The sequence below is a fragment of the Chamaea fasciata genome, unplaced genomic scaffold, assembly GCF_029207755.1.
Source record: "Chamaea fasciata isolate MVZ Bird 193981 ecotype frontalis unplaced genomic scaffold, bChaFas1.0.hap1 SCAF_20, whole genome shotgun sequence".
Lineage (NCBI taxonomy): Eukaryota > Metazoa > Chordata > Aves > Passeriformes > Sylviidae > Chamaea > Chamaea fasciata.
In genome coordinates, this window is record NW_027094105.1 from 4,297,086 (window position 1) to 4,306,362 (window position 9,277).

The following is a 9,277-nucleotide window of genomic DNA, read 5'->3' on the forward strand; positions in this document are numbered from 1 at the left end:
GGATCTCAGCAGCAGTCTCCAGCCAACATAATTCTTTGTGAGTTACTTTCGTTAGCAAAACCTTTCACCCTATGAAGATGTTCTACTTAATTAGTAAAAGTTCAATTTTTTTGTCACCGACAGAGCTCCATACATCAACATGTCTGGGGAGTCATTAGCTGGAGAATTAATCAGGGTGGGTAACAGCTGAATAGAGTCAAAGCCCTTTATGTTCCTTCCCACATCTCTGCCTCCAGCCTGAGAACTTTTTCAAGGAGGGATATCCAAAAACAATCTCCAAATATCCAAGAGACCCATTGCTAGGGAGCAGTGGGGCCAAGGGTGTCCCTGAGCCTGAAGAAGAGGGTGAGAAACCAGAATCAACTCTGACCCACCTTGGTCAGAGCAGTGAGGAACTCCAGCTGAGGACTCTGCAATGATGCTGCAAGGCTGAGGTTTTCCTTCCGCCTGCCTCTGGGAACTCATCAAACCAAGGTGCTTTTGCTCCCATGCATTGCCCTGTATATCCACTGTGCAGGATTGCTGCCAGCAGAGTTTGCTACAACCCATTGTGGCCCAGCCTTGGCTTCCTTCCCCTTTGTGCATTTATTTTTGCTTAGGAAAACTCTGCTTGAGGTGTCTGCTGCAATTCCCTACAATACCATCTTTTTTCCTGGTGGGTTGACAGCCACAAGGAGTCCAAATAACCTTTGGCTCAGCACAGATTTGCATGCCAGCTTCTTCTTTATTTTTTAATCTTTTTACCAGTTTATTCCCTGGCTATGGAGCCTGGACTTTTCTTCTGGCAGCTGGAGCCCATCCAAAATTGCATGCAGGTGGGGAATGTTGCATCAGGTTGTGCTGAGGGTGTTGGATGCTTTGCAGGAATCTTGGGATGGGTACATTGGTCTAAGAGACTCTAAGAATTACAAAGTCTGGTGTTGTTTCTAACCCCTGAGCACAGGACATTGTTCATGTCTCACATCACCTCTTCTTGCTCTGACACCTCTTAAAATTAACAGGGAAATGTTGGTAGCAAGTTGTGGGGAAAAACACTGATATCCTTTATTTACTTTCTGTTGCTATTATTATTATTATTATTATTATTATTATTATTATTATTATTATTATTATTATTATTGCAATTGTTATTTTTATTATCACTATTGTTAGGAGGGAGAGCATAGTAGCTGTCTTTACAGTTTGATTGGTAGCAAAAAGAAATAATTATGGACAATGCAAGTGACCACAATTTTGCTTAAAATTTTGCATAACTGATTGCCAGACCTCGTTAAAATTACACTCCTCATGCTACATTTAATTCTCCTAGAGAACAAGGCCAGACAGCAGGGGAGGAAGGAAATATTTTGCCTGCACAAAAATATATCTTCCCACTTTGTAATTTCCCTCCTCAGAAAGTGTCAAAAAGTCTGAATGACTTCCTGGGCTCCACTCTGCCTCCAGGACTTGCCAGTCCTTTGCTGCCTCTGCTGATGCTCATAACAGAACTGTGGCATTCTGGAACCTTCTCTGACTAACAAGTGGCTCAGGGCCGCCAGTTCTGTCCTCACACTCCTGTCGAGTGTGGTTAAGTGAGTGCCTGCCCAAATGGAAAGTGATTTCCCTGCCACATCCCTGCCGGGGACGAGTCACACCCAGGAGGAATCGCAAACACCGAAGCCTTGTCCCCAGGAATGAGGCGTGAGGCATGTGTGCCTCGGCAAAAAATTCTGTCCTTGGTGTCTGATTGATTTATAAAGCTTGTTTTCAGTGTGTTTGTGAAGGGATAAAGGAGAAAAGAACAGAGCCTCGTGCCTCAAAACTCCTTGATTCCTTGCACTGGGGCATCCTTCAGGAGCAGTGTCACTGGAAATGTGTTTTCCTGGGCAAAACAAGCGGGTAAAACAAACGCTGAGTGTTCACCCAAACCAACAGAGATTATTCATTTCCCTGCCTCCCCAGTCACTCCTCCTGAAAACAGAAGGGAAGCAGAATTTCTCTTCGACTCAGTTGAAAATTTTTGTTTTCCATTAAGCATGAAGTTCTTTTCATCCTTGGGAATCCTTAAGCTCAAGACAAACACAATTTGGATAACAGAAAAAACCTGTTTTCTTTTGAAGAGACTCTTCATTTCTAAAATGCCAAAATGGGATATTATCTGTCTTATTTGCTCTTGTTTCCAGATTAGCTTTTTGAGGGAGTCAAAACAAATCTGTGAAAAATCTTCCTGCACCCTGAAATTACTTTTACAGCAAACAAAAAAATTGACCTCTAACATTATACCCGGCTATAGTTACAAAGATTTGTTTCAGGCTTTTTCTAAGCACGTTTCCCTCTTCAGCTTTTTTATTAGCAAGGACAGAAAAGCTCAGTTTCCAAATGATGTGGACTTCCAGGCCACACATGGTCTGTAGTGTGGGAGAGCTGCTGGAATGCTGGTAATCTCACACATACAGGCAGAAAATGCCCCAATCCCCCATCAAGATCCCATCTTTAAAGCACTTAACCATGGACCATTAGCACTTTAAATGTGGTGCAGATCATCAGGGCGGATTTAGACAGAAGAATGAAATGGTATTGATTCAGGATTATGGCCAGGTAAAGACACCATCATGCTGTTTGTTTTGTGCTTGATGTTCATTAAATGAACTAATTTATGGATGGGATTAGTGCGATCTATAGAACAGAGGCCTGGAATGGAAAGCAGTACCCTGGAACTGCATGAACTGGAGATTGGATTAGGATTCAGAGGGAGAAAAGGAAATAGAGGTACTCTGTGTACATTGGCCTGAATTCTGCTGTAGTGAGGGAAAGATGGATCCTCATGAGCATAAATACACAACCTCAAGCTGCCGGTTTCCCACTGGATGGATCAGGAGAGGGTTCAGGTACAGAGCTGTAAATTGCTTCTCCCTGCACCCATAAATTAGCCCCAAATATCCCCAGTGCTCCTGTTTCTCTCCTCTAAAACACCAACTACAGCAGCTTTCCCCCAAAGGTGCCCTGTTGCCATTTTGCACTTGGGGTAGTCACTAATTTTCTCCCCTGTGAACCCAAATTTTGCAATTGGTTTGATATTTACTTGGGGAGCTGATGAGAACGTTTTTTAGAATGACTACATCCCAATGGGAAGAAAAAAAAAAAAAAAAAAAGAAAAGTGAGTTTTGCATAAAAGTATCCACAAGATACAGTAAATTGATTTCCAGATTCTCTTTCCTTCTCCCACCCTCTGTCAGTCAGCACCACTCCTGGACAGGGGAATCTTGTAGTGTTGCTGTGAGCAGATCTTGACAGCCTAAGAGACAGTGGTCCCTGAGGGATAAAAACCAGCCTGTGCCTCAGGAGACACATTTCCAACCCCCCTTGTGAGGGCAGTCTGTGCTGATCCTGGCTTTCCTTTTCCCCTCTCACCTCTTCCATGCCGAGTAACCATTTTTGGGACGATCTCTTAGGTCACAGGGCCACAGTGCTAAGGACAAAGCAGCCTTGATCTCATCAGAGCTATGAAGTGCTGGGATAACACCTGTGAGGAAAGCAAAGGCTCTCCATCCCCCTTCCTCGCGTCTGAAGCTGAGAGAGGAGTAAGCTGCTGTCCTCAAGAGGTCTGGAAAACAAATCACTTTTGTGTTTGTTAAGTGCTGAACTTCACACACACACACTACAAGACAGGCAGGCAACCTGCTCAGCTAATTAAGACACAGGGTAGGAGGGAAAATGGGTGAAACTTCCACAGGAAGGCTGGAATAACTCACTGGTTATTAAACTCTGTTAAGACAAAGAAATGCCAGCCAAGTCCCCTTTTCCTCCATCTCACAGCCCAGCATCATGCAGATATCACAGAGAGGGGAATCAGGTTTTCCCAAGTGTTTTACATCTTCACTGCAGCATCTGCCCCAGGCATAGAGCACCCAGGCAATTTGATCCAATTTGTTAGCAAGAGATACCAGACTCCTCCGTGCTGTCTTTAGTCTCCCAGGTTCCAGGAGGAAAAACCTCTGAGTGCAATTCTGGAGCAAAAATGGCTCCAAGGCACCCAGGTTAGATGAATGCACTTTAAAAGCATCTGTTAACTCTGTACTTCTTTTCAGCTGTAAAAATTACTTCATATGCTGTCTGCAATCCCCATTTATAGGACTTCAGTATTTTGGTGGATGGATGGAAGGAAGGCAGCCTGGAGCATGCAGAGGGAGAGGTACTGCAGAGCACTGTGCACAGCACATTTTGTCGTAATCACTTGATTTCTTCTCAGCCTCTTCCCTACAGGGTGAGCTCTGTGCAGGAGCCTGTGGTTTCCAAAGCATCACTCATCCCCTTGTTTGTTCACAAAACACAGCCTGGAAGGATTTGCTTCCGCTGCACTGACCACAGAAGGCTTTGCAAACTCAGGTTTGCCTGGTGGGCTCCCAGGCCACCTTTATTTTTCCAGCTGGCTCTCCCTGTTTTGTGGTGGGAGGGCTCCCAGGGAGCAGGGGAGCCCAGCTGGCAGCAGCTTTCCATCTGAGTGGCACCAAGAGGCACAGAGGGGAGTGGGATGTTGCTGGTGGTGTGGAGCTGTAACCATTGAGGGGCGAGTGTGGCACACACAGCCCACGGGGAGACGTGAAGAAGCAAATCCATGATCCCAGGGTGATCTGCTGCCCCAGCTCTGCCAGGACTCCTGTCCTTCCACACAAATATTTCACTGCCTCTCACCCACCAAGGCTCAGTGGGCACTCACCCCTTCCTGCTACAAATATCTCCTATTGCCATTTGTTCCTGGTTCCCTACCCCACCAAAAATCTTCAAAAGGCTCAACTGCTCTTTTTTTCTTTACTACAGTCACTCCTTTTCATCATGCAAAACCAGTAGTAAATAAATTAACCCCAACTTATTTTACACTCACACACGAGCAGCACAAAGAAGCCATGAACATAATCAGCAAAAAACACTCATTCCAGCAGTCTTTCCTGGGGCCCTTCATGGCATATGATGTTGGAGCAGCCACTGTCAAACAGTGCTCTGGAATGGGGCTGTTTCTCCATCTCTCCCTCCCTCCATCCTCCTCTAAACCTGTCACTGGATGGACATGAAACAACTGCACTTACCTGTTAGATTGTGAGAACGAGAAAAGAAGTTTATTTTTGGGATCTCGACTTATATAGTCTTTGGAGTTTGATCAGGGATTGGGGGATGAGGTTAACACCTCTCTGACCCCACTGGTCAACCTAGAAGTCCATCAATTTGTCTTTCCCTCTGGAAGGAATGCATGCTTTACTAAACATCATTCTTTGTTCATGAGAACTCCGGTACAAAAACATAAAACATCAGAAGACTGAAAAGATCAGGTCGACATAAACCCTGGCCACCCTCCTTCCATGGCTCTCCCTGGCATTCCAGGACTGTTCCCCTCTCCCTGCCTCTCCCTGGGCTCCCTCTGCACCCTCAGCTGTCCGGGATGCTGGGGATGGAAGGGGAACCTCTGGCCAGCTGGAGGGAGTTCTGGGGGCTGAACTGTTGCCACTGGAGCTGGCAGCAGATGCCTCCTGATGGAGGCTGCACTGCCTAATTCAGGCCTTCGTGCTTTGAGACAGAATCCAAATTATTTCCAATTAGGAGATTGCAGTGACAGCTGCTGTGAACAGGGCCTTCTCTCGCAGCTGAGAACATGCTCCACGTTCAGCTGGGGTTGGATACCTGTGTTTCCAGCATGGAGAGCTCAGCCTGGGCTTTATTATTACATCTTTTCCTTCCACCTCTTGTTAAGCCATTCCTCTCTCCCACACAACACCCCTCCTCATGAGGAATTTGGCAGCTGAAACGTCCTTATCTCTCCCTCACCAAAATCCATCCATTTTCTCCTTTCTATATGCAGAATTTAATTTTCCTGTTGTGCTGTCCAGCTCCCCCTCTTCCCAGTTCCCCCATTACTTCTGCCTGCCCTGAGATGTATGGGCCTTGTCAGGCAGTTTGGGCCTGACCCAGGCAGCCAAAATCAGAAGAAAACCTGGTTTTATTCTGCCTGGGGAGAATTCATCACAGAAAGTGTCTCATTTAGGGAAATTAAGGATGAAGGAAAGGGAGAGCTGGAAATTTATTCTGGTTTGGTGTTAAAAAATATCTATATACTGCTGTGTTAAAGGCTGGTATCTTCTTCCCATTTTTCTTTCACTCTTGTCCGACCATATCACACAGTCCAGAGGCAGGATTCAGGAGAAAGGGGCATTGGGCCGCTTGCTGGCTGAAAGATTCTGCCTGTGGTAGGGAGTGAAAAGGATAAGGCACTGTTGAACTAGAGGACACGTCTCTCCCCATTCTGTGCCATAACTACTCATCAGAGGCAAATCTAATCCTAAAAATACAAACTAGACAAATCCTTTGGAAGGAGGAAGGGGAATACGCGGGTGCTGGCTTTAGTTATGATTCAGTTAAATCCTTGTTTGTTTGGAGACTGAGCCTCTTGAATCACAGCAGGGCTGAGCAAACCCAGAGCGAGCCTTCGATCGTGCAGAGTCCTGGGGAGCCTGCTCCAGAGCTGCTGTCTGCCCTCCCCAAGCACAGGGACATGGCTTTTCCTGCTCCCCCTTTTCTCCCTCCTAGTCCCAAGTACAGTGAAAGGTTTGTGGTTTCCTCAGGGACGATTTTCAGGTTTTTTCTCTTATAGGGGAAGGTGTCACTTGGCTGCCCCACACCCATCCCACGTTTGCGCTGTGGCCACCCCGGAGCTGTAGGGCAGATTTGAGGGAACTGTAGGGCAGGTTTGGGGGAGCTGCAGGGCAGGTTTGAATTCAGAATTCCTTTCTCTGCTGTAGAAACATCACACCTGGAGGGAACCCAGGATCTCTGTCAGGAAACTCTTGGCCTGGGGGAACACCACCCATGTTGAGAAGGTGACACCAAGGGGAGGCCAGGTCCTACCTTCACACAGGTGGTGCAAATGCCAGTGCTGGGCTAGGGACAAACCCCTGCTGGTGTCAAATCCACTGGTACCTACAAAAAATTTTGACAGCAGCTTTTGGCACGTGGTGTTTGTCTTGATCCCTTCATGGCTGTGCTCTTAATAGGGCTTTTCATTTTCCCTGGGATCCAAGAAGGGAAGATTTTAGTCCAGGAGATTTTTCAGCGGTATTGGGATGAGTGTTGTCTATTAATTCATGTGGAGCTCTTAGGTGCTCCAGAAGATAAGTGCCTTGTAAATACAAATAAATAGATCAGATTAGACCTTGACAGTGGTTCATGCAAAAGGCATTTTTATGTGCAAAAAATAATAACATTGTAGAGAAATAGCTGTTATTTGAAACCTTGGGCTAGAGCTTCCATAATTGATATTGTTGGAGGAAAGATGAAGCTAATGGAGAAGAGCTGCTGTGATTGCCCTTTTGTCATTGACTAATTCTTCCAGCAACCAAAGTGACATTACCCAGCTCCCATTTAGACCTCCAAGCAAGTGGTCACATTTTTCAAGAGAGCACAGCTCAATGAGCACTGAATCCTTTCACAACTCTCCTTGCCAGTGGTGTAATTGCAGGGATGAGGGAAGGGGAGTGATTTTGAATATCTGCCCTCTCCTTTCCATCCCAACTGCTTGGAAATCTCAGCCACGGCACGGCTCAGAGAGGGGCATGAAAAATGTCACTGCCCAAGAATCCAGACTTACCTATGGCCCTGAAGGAAATCTCATCCTCAGCCATTTCAAAGGCAGCGCAAGGAGAAGATTTTGGGTTCCTGTGATTATCAACTCAACAAGGGTTGGCCAAAACTTGAGTTTAGCCCATCCACGCCCAAGCTCCCAGCACACAGGAGGTTCCTCCAGTGGGGTAGGTCCACACCTTTCTAAGCTATAAATGAAGGCAGACCCTGGATTTCAATTTATCCACGCAAAAATAAAAAGCAGAAAGGCAGAAATAAACACCTGAGTGATCTCAGGAATCCTGAAACAAACAGCATTTTTTTGCCTCCCAAGAAGTTACAATGAACTACCAGCATTGCTCCCTCAGCCCCATCAGATTAGGTACAAAACACAAGTGCATAAAAGCCAGGGATAAATAATTAACAGCATCATACATCTTTTATTCCCTACCTAAAGCATATAAAGGGTGAAATCCTGACCCATCCAAAGGCAACGTCAAAGTTCTTCTTGACTTTAGATGAACTTGTGTTTCACCTAAATTGTTTTTCCAACGCAGTGAAACGTGTCGTAAGATTCCCCCACAATCTTAATTCTTACCCAAGAGAGATAATTTTCTATCATCATTTCTTGAATTTAAACAGAAAACAAACCCTTTTTAAAAAATGTGAAACACACCTCCTACCAAATGAATGTTGATTTGAAGATAAACAATATTATGGAAAACCTTTTTTTTTTTTTTTTTTTTTTTTTTTGTATAAAAATGGGCACATCTTCACTTACTGCAAATTCAGTATCACTTAACAGTAATGGCACTTAGAAATACTTCAACTAACTAATGGTATTTGCCACCTAAGAATTTTCTTTAAAAAAAAATGTGCACCATATTCAATGAAATAAAAATGCCATATAAAAGAGGGGAAAATAAAAGAAAACAATTCACAGGTTAAGCATGAGGTTGTTTTGTCAAAATAAAAAGTACACTTCTTTGTACTCTGCTTAAAAACATATATTTATTATGTGGGTAGCATAGGGTTTCAGGAGTCCTTAATCATTCATTTCCCTGTTTTTAAGTGTGAGGGCTTTGCAAATGATGTGATAAGTAAATACATTGTTGTCACTTAGCAACCTTAACTTGTCTCTGAAATGAGTTGTTTGTTTCTGTAATAAATGAGACACTCGGATACCATGGAGATGAGAAGAGACCTTGTCTGCTTTGCCAGAGCCCCTCCTGGAAAACTGGATATTGCTTGGAGGGATGAGGTCCTCACACAGAGGAGCAGCTCTTCATTCCTGTCCACAGCACAGAAACGTGGGCACTGGCTGTGACTGTGCTGCTCTGAGGACAAGACTCATTCTACTTTTGGGCAGAAAACCTGGAATTTTTGCCTTAGCCACGGTCAACTCTGTAGTGTCCAGGACATGGTGGGTTTGCAGCCAGCTCTCAAATGCTTTTATTGTTACCATCAGCCTCCAGTGAGAAACTTCACTCTGAGCTCCACACTTGGAAAACAGCATCTTTTCATCTCCAGGCAGCTCTACTAGAACCACCCTGGGCCTCTTCTTGGCCCCTAATTGTTCCTTTAGGCTCCTTTTCTGCTGTAACACAGCTCTGTGGCCAGTTTAAGCAGCTGGAGGAAGATTGCTGGCCTCCCTGATAAAGAACCTCCTTTATGGCTCCTGCAGATGGGAACT